Below are 9,993 nucleotides of genomic sequence, written 5' to 3' on the forward strand. Positions count from 1 at the left end.
TCTCAGCTTCCCCAGCCAACCCAGTAGAGGGTCACCTCAGATTGGAGGACCTGGGAGAATCTTCATCACTTGTCCTTGTGATGAGGTCAAGAAATAATACAAGGGCCGGGCTTGGTAGCTCACGCCTGTAATCCCAGCACTTTGGGAGGCCGAGGTGGGCGGATCACCTGAGGTCACCAGTTCGAGACCAGCCTGGCCAATATAGTGCAACCCCGTCTCTACTAAAAATACAAAAAAAAAAAAAAAAAAAAAATTAGGCCAGGTGAGGTGGCTCACGCCTGTAATCCCAGCACTTTGGGAGGCCAAGGCAGGAGGATCACGAGGTCAGGAGTTCGAGACCAGCCTGGCCAATATGGTGAAACCCCATCTCCACTAAAAATACAAAAATTAGTTGGGCGTGGTGGTGCGTGCCTGTAGTCCCAGCTGCTCGGGAGGCTGAGGCAGGAGAATTGCTTGAACCCGGGAGGCAGAGGTTGCAGTGAGCCAAGCTCACGCCACTGCACTCCAGCCTGGGCAACAGAGTGAAGCTCTGTCTCAAAAACAAGAACAACAACAACAACAAAAATTAGCTGAGCGTGGTGGTGCACACCTGTGGTCCCAGCTACTAGGGAGGCTGAGGCAGGAGAATCGCTTGAACTTGGGAGGTAGAGGTTGCAGTGATTGCATCTGGAGATTGCACCACTGCACTCCAGCCTGGACAATAGAGCAAGACTCTGTCTCAAAGAAAAAAAAAAAAGAAAGCAAGCATACAAGGAGCTTGTGATCATTAATTAACTACCAAGTAAGGAGGCTTTCCTGCTATTAAAGGTAGGTGAATGAAAGAGCATAATTGGCCAATAAAACTTTGGGGAAAACAGTAAAAAGGATACTCTAGCATGGGTGCAGTGGCTCACGCCTGTAGTCCCAGCTACTCTGGAGGCTGAGGCAGGAGGATCGCTTGAGACCAGGAGGTTGAGGCTGCAGGGAGCTATGATTGCACCACTGCACTCCAGCCTGGGTGACGAGCAAGACTTGTCTCAACGACAACAACAAGAAAAAAGAATGTTCTAGCATGTACAATGCCAACTGGTTTATGTTTCTAGACACTATATTAATCTTCCAGGATCCTCAGAAAACACTTCACCCCTGGCTGGTCTGACTGCAGTGGTGTTTACAACTAGTTGATCACAACTACTTACAGATTTCTTTGTTCCTTCTCCACTCCCACTGCTTCACTTGACTAGACTTAAAAAAAAGAAAAGAAAAGAAAAGAAAAAGAAAAAGAAACAGAAAAAGAAAACACTTTACTCCAACATTTGTCAGAAGAGTTTTACCAAGGAGGAAGGCAATGATGATTTCCATGCCCAGGAAGGAAGGGGAAGGAACCTGTATTGGGCCTTTAAAAGAAATACGCTCCCAGTATTACCACCATGAAACAATCACAAAAGATTCAAACTTTAAAGGCACATTTGAAGCTCTACATATATTTTAATGGCTGCGAAGTTCTCACACATCATGATGTAAGAAACAGTTTTAAAAGAGACAGTGTGGCCAGGCGCGGTGGCTCATGCCTGTAATCCCAGCACTTTGGGAGGCTGAGGCGGGTGGATCACCTGAGGTCGGGAGTTCGAGACCAGCCTGACCAACATAGAGAAACCTCTTCTCTACTAAAAATACAAAATTAGCCGGGCGTGGTGGTGCACGCCTGTAATCCCAGCTACTCAGGAGGCTGAAGCAGGAGAATTGCTTGAACCCAGGAGGCCGAGGTTGCAGTGAGCTGAGATTGTGCCATTGCACTCCAGCCTGGGCAACAAGAGTGAAACTCCGTCTCAAAAAAAAAAAAAAAGAGAGAGAGAGACACAGTGTGGGCTGGGCGCGGTGGCTCACCCCTGTAATCCCAGCACTTTGGGAGACCGAGATGGGTGGATCACTTGAGGTCAGGAGTTCAAGACCAGCCTGGCCAACATGGTGAAACCCTGTCTCTACTAAAAATACAAAAATTAGCTGGGCGTGTTGGTGGGTGCCTATAATCCCAGCTACTCGGGAGGCTGAGGCAGGAGAATTGCTTGAACCCAGGAGGCAGAGGTTGCAGTGAGCTGAGATTAAGCCATTGCACTCCAGCCTGGACAACACAGTGAGACTCCGTCTCAAAAAAAAAAAAAAAGACAGTGTGCATAAAGAAAAAACAAAGTTGGGAGTCAGAAATACTGACTAGTTTCTTTTTTAAACTATTTAATTTCAAAATAATTATAAATTCACAGGAAGTTGCATAACTATAGTACAAAATCAAAACCAGGAAATTGCCATTGGTACAATCCACAGAACTTATTCAGATTTTGCCAGTTTTACAGGAGCTCATTCGTGTGTGTGTGTGTGTGTGTCCCTATGCAATTTTATCACATGTAGGTTGCACCACATCAAGATGCTTAACTCTACCATCACCACAAAGCTCCCTTGGGCTGTCCCTTCATAGCCACATCCACTCCCCTCCTCCTCCCCCATCCCTAATCCCAGGCCACACTAAACTGTTCTCCATCTCTAGAATTATGTTATTCAATGAATGTGATATAAATGGAATCATGTGACATGTACCCTTTTGAGGCTGGTTTTTTTTCCACTCAACATAATTCCCTGGGGATCCGTCCATATTGCTGTTCGTATCAATAGCTCATTTCTTTTTCACTGCTGAGTAGTATTCCATGGTATGGCTGTATCAGAGTTTGGTTAACCATTCATCCATTGAGCAACGTTTGGATAGTTTCTAGGCTTTGGCTATCACAAAGCTGCTGTGAGCATTTGTGTAGAAGTTTCTGTATAAAAATAAGCTTTCATTTCTCTGGTATAAATGGCCAAAAATGCAAGTGCGGGGTTGTATGGTAAATCCGTTTTTAGTTTTAAAAGGAACTGCCATGGCTCACGCTTGTAATCCCAGTATTTTGGGAGGCTGAGGCAGAAGGATGGCTTTAGGCCAGGACTTCAAGAGCAGCCTGGGCAACACGGTAGTAGATAGATAGATAGATAGATAGGTACATAAATAGGCCCGGCGCAGTGGCTCATGCCTGTAATCCCAGCACTTTTGGAGGCCGAGGTCAGGAGTTCGAGACCTTGAGGTCAGGAGTTCGAGACCAGCCTGGCCAACATGGCGAAACCCTGTCTGTATTAAAAATACAAAAATTAGCCAGGTGTGGTGGCACAAGCCTGTAATTTCAGCTACTAGGGAGGCTGAGGCAGGGGAATTACTTGAACCTGGGAGGCAGAGGTTGTGGTGAACCAAGATCATGCCACTGCACTCCAGCCTGGGCAGCAGAGCGAGACTCCATCTCAAAAATAAATTAAAAAATAAATAAATAAATAAACTGCCAAACTATTTCCAGAATGATTGTACCATTTTACGTTCCCACCAGCAATCTACAAGTGATCCAGTTTCTCTGCGTCTCCAGCATTTGATGTCACTATTTTTTATTTTTGCCATTCTGATAGGTGTGTGGTGATAGAGATTCATTGTGGTTTTAATTTGCACTTCCCTAATGACTAATGACAGTGAGCATCTTTTCACATGCTTAATTGCCATCTGTATATCCTCTTCAGGGAAATATCTGTTTATGTCTTTTGCCCTTTTTCTAATTGGACTGTTTATTACCAATAAGTTTTTCTTTTCTTTTTTTTTTTTTTTTTTTTTCTGAGACGGAGTTTTGCTCTTGTTGCCCAGGCTGGAGTGCAATGGTGCGATCTCAGCTCACTGCAACCTCTGCCTCCTGGGTTCACGCCATTCTCCTGCCTCAGTTTCCCAAGTAGCTGGGATTACAGGCATGCACCACCATGCCTGGCTAATATTACTGATAAGTTTTGCGAGTTCTTTATATACTCCAGATGCTAGTCCTTTGTCAGATATGTGATTTGCAAATATTTTCTCCCAGTCTTTGTCTTTTCATCCTCTTAACAGGGTCTTTGGCAGAGTAATTTTTAATTTTGATGTGGTTTCTCCTTAAAGGTTAAAAAATAATAATGATCTCAGGCCGGGTTCAGTGGCTCAGGCCTGTAATCTCAGCACTTTGGGAGACCGAGGCAGGTAGATTGCTTGAGTCCAGGAGTTCCAGGCCAGTTTGGGCAACATGGCGAAACCCCGTCTCTACAAAAAATACACACACACAAAAAATTAGCCATCTATGGTAGCATGTGCCTGTGGTCCCAGCTACTTGGGAGGGTGGGGTGGAAGGATCGCTTGAGGCCAGGAGTTGGAGGCTGCAGTGAGCTGGGATCATGCCACTGCACTCCAGCCTGGAGTGACAGCGAGACCCTGTGTCAAAATAATAAAAATGAAAATTACCAAAATAATAATAATTATTATCATCTCCTGGCCTGCCCTGTCATCCATGCCAAGTAAGGGCATGTACAAATTTCATCTACCCATTCAGTCAATGTTTATTGAGTACCTACTATGTTCCAGGTTCAGTCCCAGGTGCTAGTGATCTGAAAATGAATAAAATACAGTTGCCTTTAAGTGTTCACAGTCTAGTGGAGACAGAGACATTTTTTTTTTTTTTTTTGAGATAGAGTCTCACTCTGTCACACAGATAGAGTGCAGTGGCACAATTTCAGCTCACTGCAACCTCCACCTCCCAGGTTCAAGTGATTCTCCTGCCTCAGCCTCCCGTGTAGCTGGAACTACAGGCCCCCACCACCACGCCTGGCTAATTTTTGTATTTTTAGTAGAGATGGGGTTTCACCATGTTGGCCAGGCTGGTCTCGAACTCCTGACCTCAGGTGATCCACCTGACTTGGCCTCCCAAAGTGGTGGGATTACAGGTGTGAGCCATGGCACCTGGCCGGGACAGAGACTTCTGAGCACATGCCTTCCGTGGAAGTGTGGTAAGGGATGGAAAGCAGGCTGTGGGACCTCAAGGCAGAGCACATGCTCTGGCCAGGGAAGTGGCGAAGGCCACTCCTTGCTTGTCAGTTACAAACCAGTTGAAATCTTAGTATTATTCTTGCTATATACAGGTTATAGTATATTCTATAAAAACATTTCCAGCCATTATTTTCATCATGATTACCACTGGTTCATTTTCTGCAAGATTCTTTTCCAAAATGCCAAAATGGCTAATATCCAAACTGAGATCTTGTGAAATTTATGGCGGATTCACCCCTATAAATGATAATTTTTCAAAAATACAATGACAACTGTTAGTTCAACAAGTGGTCTTTGCTGTGAAGCTCAGGCATCAAGGAAAGGTGTAGATAGGTCTTACTGCATAACAGTCCTCGGTCCTAATATAGCAACGTTCATCTGAGAAGCTTAAAGGACTTGCCTCACATGACAAGCTGCCTCATTTTTGCACTGACTCTTCGAGGAAGGCAAGATAAGATTTATTATCCAGTGGCCTATATTCCAGGTAGAGAAGGATCCTCTCTGCCCAGGTAACTAGAAAAGTGTGTCTGATGACACATTTGGGAGGAACGAAGGGATCCAGCAGCAAGAAGGGGATTGAACCATTGGTTTCAGGTTGCAGTTCTCCACCAAGAATTTTTTGAAGTGTAAGGCCTGATCTTGCTTATATAGGACTGATTACATTTCTTTCTTTCTTTCTTTCTTTTTTCTTTTCTTTTTTTGTTTGTTTGTTTTGAGTTGGAGTCTCACTCTGTAGCCCAGGCTGGAGTGCAGTGGTACAATATCCAGCATTGCAACCTCTGCCTCTTGGGTTCAAGCGATTCTCCTGCTGCAGCCTCCCCAGTAGCTAGGACTACAGGTGCACACCACCATGGCCGGCCGGCTAATTTTGGTGTTTTTAGTTAGAGACAGGGGTTACAGGCGTGAGCCACCGCACTCATACTAATTTTTTTTTTTTTTGAGATGGAGTTTTGCTCTTGTTGTTCAGGCTGGAGTGCAATGGTGTTATCTCAGCTCACTGCAACCTCCAACTCCGAGGTTCAAGCAATTCTCCTTCCTCAGCCTCTCTAGTAGCTGGAATTACAGGCGCCTGCCACCACGTCTGGCTAATTTTTGTATTTTTAGTAGAGATGGGGTTTCACCATGTTGGTCAGGCTGGTCTCGAACTCCTGACCTCAGGTGATCCTCCTGCCTTGGCCTCCCAAAGTGCTGGGATTACAGGCATGAGACACCGCGCCCGGCCCTTACATTTTCATTGCAGTAAATACTTGAGCCTCAAAACCTGAGAATGCTTTCCAGCCCCATCTCTAATCAGGACCTTGTCTTGTCAATTTTCCCTCCATGAGACAGCTCTGGTGAAACAGTAACAGAGGGACGGGGAACACCGAGGTATTGATGTCTGGGCCAGAGCTGCCATCCAGGGCCCCACACCCCACCTTTGGTCCAGACAGCCCCTTGGCCCAGGTGTCCCTGCTGCCAGAACACATTGGACTGGGGTACAGGAGTTGCATATTCCATGAAGCCGGTGTCAGGGGAAGCAGGAACTCTCACATTAGCCAGGTTATTCCTCTCCTCCGGGCCAATTTCCCTCCACAACCCAGGGGTTTCAGTCTCACATCAACTATCATGTTTTAAAACAGAAAACGTGCCTGTAATCCCACCACTTTGGGAGGCCAAGGTGGGTGGATCACCTGAGGTCAGGAGTTCGAGACCAGCTTGGCCATCATGGCAAAACCCCATCTCTACTAAAAAAAAAAATTAGCCGGGCATGGTGGCACATGCCTGTAATCCCAGCTACTAGGGGGGCTGAGGCAGGAGGATCACTTGAACCTGGGAGGCAGAGGTTGCGGTGAGCCGAGATCATGCCACTGCACTCCAGCCTGGGCAACACAGCGACTCTGTCTCAAAAACAAAAACAAAAACAAAAACAGAAAATAGGCAAAATGTTTGGCTAAAATAAAATGAAAACACTGCAGGGAAGAGGCTTGAGTGTGCTGGTGGACAGGCCGCCCTGCTCACCTGTGGGAAGGGCAGGGCCAGCAAGGGCAGGAGAGCTCCCTGTGGGCAGCTAGGCTGGGTGTGGATGTGGTCCTCCAGGTGGTCCCAGGGAGGATGCAGGGACAGGAACAGTCCAGGCAGACAGCTCTCAGATGAGTAGGGCTCTGCCTGAGGTGTTCTGGCATCAGGAGGCTGCCTGACCCCCAATGGGCATGACACAGGCTCCAGGGAGCAATGGGACATCAGCCCAAAGGATCAAAGCCCAATTTGGTCAGATCCCAAGCTTTACCTACATTATGTCTCTGGCTCTGTGAAGGGTACCCCCAACTCTGGGGACAAGCCATGGCCTCAAGTGGCAGCTGGCTACGCTGCTGAAATCAGGACACATCTGTATCATACTCACAGAAAGCTGCGCCATCCTAGTGTGACAGGCCACGCTCCGTCACCCTAGGGGAAGCTGGAAAAGAACTCCAGATGTGCCCTGGAGAGCCCCCCACCTCTCAGGGGCCACCTCCCAGGGTGCCCCCACCACCCCATTCTTCGAGTTTGGCTTGAGATTTTAGGAAGCATAATTTCAGGTGAGGAAGATAACAAAGTCTGGTCCCAACCCACTCTGCTGGCAAGGATCACTCCCCACCTAGTCGGCATCAGAGGAAGCCACGTATACAGACAGGACACACATAGCACACACGGGGCATAAGGAACCGTGCCTGCACACCACTCACACACACATGACATGACCAAGTGGCAGCCAGAGAGGCCAGGGCACGCTCAGGGGGCCGCCTTCGGGGCATCCATGTAGCCTGGGTTGGAAGGAGGCTGGCTGGTGGGGTAGGGCGTGGCTGCTCCTCCAGCCAGGGTCTCGAAGTAGGCCGGCGGGCCCATGGGCTGGGCCGGGTAAGGTGATGGGTACTGCACTGGGTAGGATGCTGCTGGCATTCCTGGCTGGGGGGGGGGGCATGGGGTGGTAGCCCTGGTAGTCCAGGGTAGCTAGGTGGCACACTTGGAGGCTGAGGGTAAGGGGCATGCACCACAGTGGTGGGCGTGGTGGTGGTCACAACTGGACGTGGTCAGCGGCACATCTTGTAGAGGGAGCAGCAGGAGCAGGTGAAGCAGATGATGATAGTGACGACAGACAGCACAAAGATGGTCAGGCCGACGGCCACGGTCGCTCTGAACCCCATGTTAGCCTCTGCCTTCACCCAGGGGCTTCCTGTTCCCCTAGACTTCCCCTCTTTCCATCATGGGCCACTCAGTTCCAATTTCCTCTCCTTTTGGAGAAAAGGAAAGCAAATCTCCCGATGATGTCAGCCACAGGAAGGACCACTTCATGAACTCTCGAGTCCTTGATGGCATCTTTCTCCTTAGAACAGCTACTGTGCTTTTGGTACTATTCATTCATTTGTTCCACATTTACAAAGATGAATAGAATGCAGGCCCCACCGTAGAGGAGCTCACAGTCTAGATGACTGGCACTACATATTGCCTCATGTTGTGTCATAATCTTTTTGTGCATGTGTCTTGTGTCTCCAATTCCATGACAGCAGAGGCCATGTCCTAAACTTCTTTGTCTTCCCCAGAGCCCTTACTTAGCATGGTGTTCAATAAACATCTCTTTTTTTTTTTTTTTTTTTTTTTTTGAGATGGAGTCTTACTCTGTCACCCAAGCTGGAGTGCAGTGGCGCAATCTTGGCTCACTGCCACCTCCACCTCCCGGGTTCAAGCAATTCCCCTGCCTTAGCCTCCCGAGTACCTGGGATTACAGGTGCATGCCACCACACCCAGCTAATACTTTTTGTAGTTTTAGTAGAGATGGGGTTTCACCATGTTGGCCAGGCTGGTCTCAAACTCCTGGCCTCAGGTGATCCACCTGCCTCAGCCTCCCAAAGTGCTGGGATTATAGGCGTGAGCCACCACACTTATCCAATAAACATCTCTTGAATAAGTAAAATAATTTGATTTGATTTGGTACTTTCCTCTTCCGTGGTTTACTTCTGCCACCTAGATAAAATAATGTATCACCCATATGTAGAAATGTATTTTATTTATTTATTTATTTTATTATTATCATTTTTTATAGAGATGAGGTCTCACTTTGTTGCCCGCTCGAACTCCCAGGCTCAAGTGATCCTCCCACCTCAGCCTCCCAAAGTGCTGGGATTACAGGTGTGAGCCACCGCACCCAGCCTAGAAACTTGTAAGTGAGGAAATTGAGGCACAGAATGGTGAAGTAACTTGTTCCAGGCTGCAAGTGACTCATGGTTGCTTCATTCAAAATATATGCTGGACAACTTTGGAACCAAAGACAGCTATATATCCTTGATGCCAGTATTTAGATGTCTCTTAGATTCTGAGATGCAAATTGTGCCTTCATATACACACATACAGACTTTATCAAAATCATGTATATGTTTGAAGTCAGACTCTGGTTTATGCAAAATGATTAATATTTCTTCTTATATTCAATATCAAGTTGTGTGAAAGGTAACACATGATAGGTTCAAAAATATTCCAGAGAGGAAAGAGTGGGTGGCAGTTGGTGAGCTGCAACATTTTTCCTTTCACAGAACAATTCTTGTAGAAGAAACAGCATCGCTGACTTTTTCTATTTTCAGCACAAAGTAACACTTAACTGATTAATATTCAAGTGAAGGTGTACAGCCACAAACCTCATTTAATCAACAAGCAATGCAAAACAACAAACTAACGCACAGCGGGGATGCAAACGGGTGGTCTGCCAGCGAAACTGAACTCATAGAAAGGGTTTCAAGAGTTCTCAACTTAATTTTGAATACATAAGAAATGATATTTATAATATTTCTTTTTCTTTCTTTCTTTCTTTTTTTTTTTTTTTGAGATGGAGTTTTGCTCTTTCACCCATGCTGGAGTGCAGTGGCGCAATCTCGGCTCACTGCAACCTCCGCCCCCAACCCGGGGTTCAAGCAATTCTCCTGCCTCAGTCTCCCAAGTAGCTGGGATTACAGGCATGCGCCACCACACGTGGCTAATTTTTGGATTTTTAGTAGAGACGAGGTTTCACCATGTTGGCCAGGCTGGTCTTGAACTCCTGACCTCAGGTGATCCACCCACCTTGGCCTCCCAAAGTGCTGGGATTACAGGTGTGAGCC

The 9,993-nt window shown here is 47.0% G+C and overlaps 1 pseudogene; it reads right to left on the reverse strand.

Annotated features, from left to right (window-relative positions):
* Positions 1-7,636: 7,636 nt before the first annotated feature.
* On the reverse strand, positions 7,637-8,151 carry LOC107970983 (protein shisa-5-like; annotated as a pseudogene).
* Between the last annotated feature and the right edge of the window lie 1,842 nt (positions 8,152-9,993).

Source organism: Pan troglodytes, chromosome X, assembly GCF_028858775.2.
Source record: "Pan troglodytes isolate AG18354 chromosome X, NHGRI_mPanTro3-v2.0_pri, whole genome shotgun sequence".
NCBI classification, from domain to species: Eukaryota; Metazoa; Chordata; class Mammalia; order Primates; family Hominidae; genus Pan; species Pan troglodytes.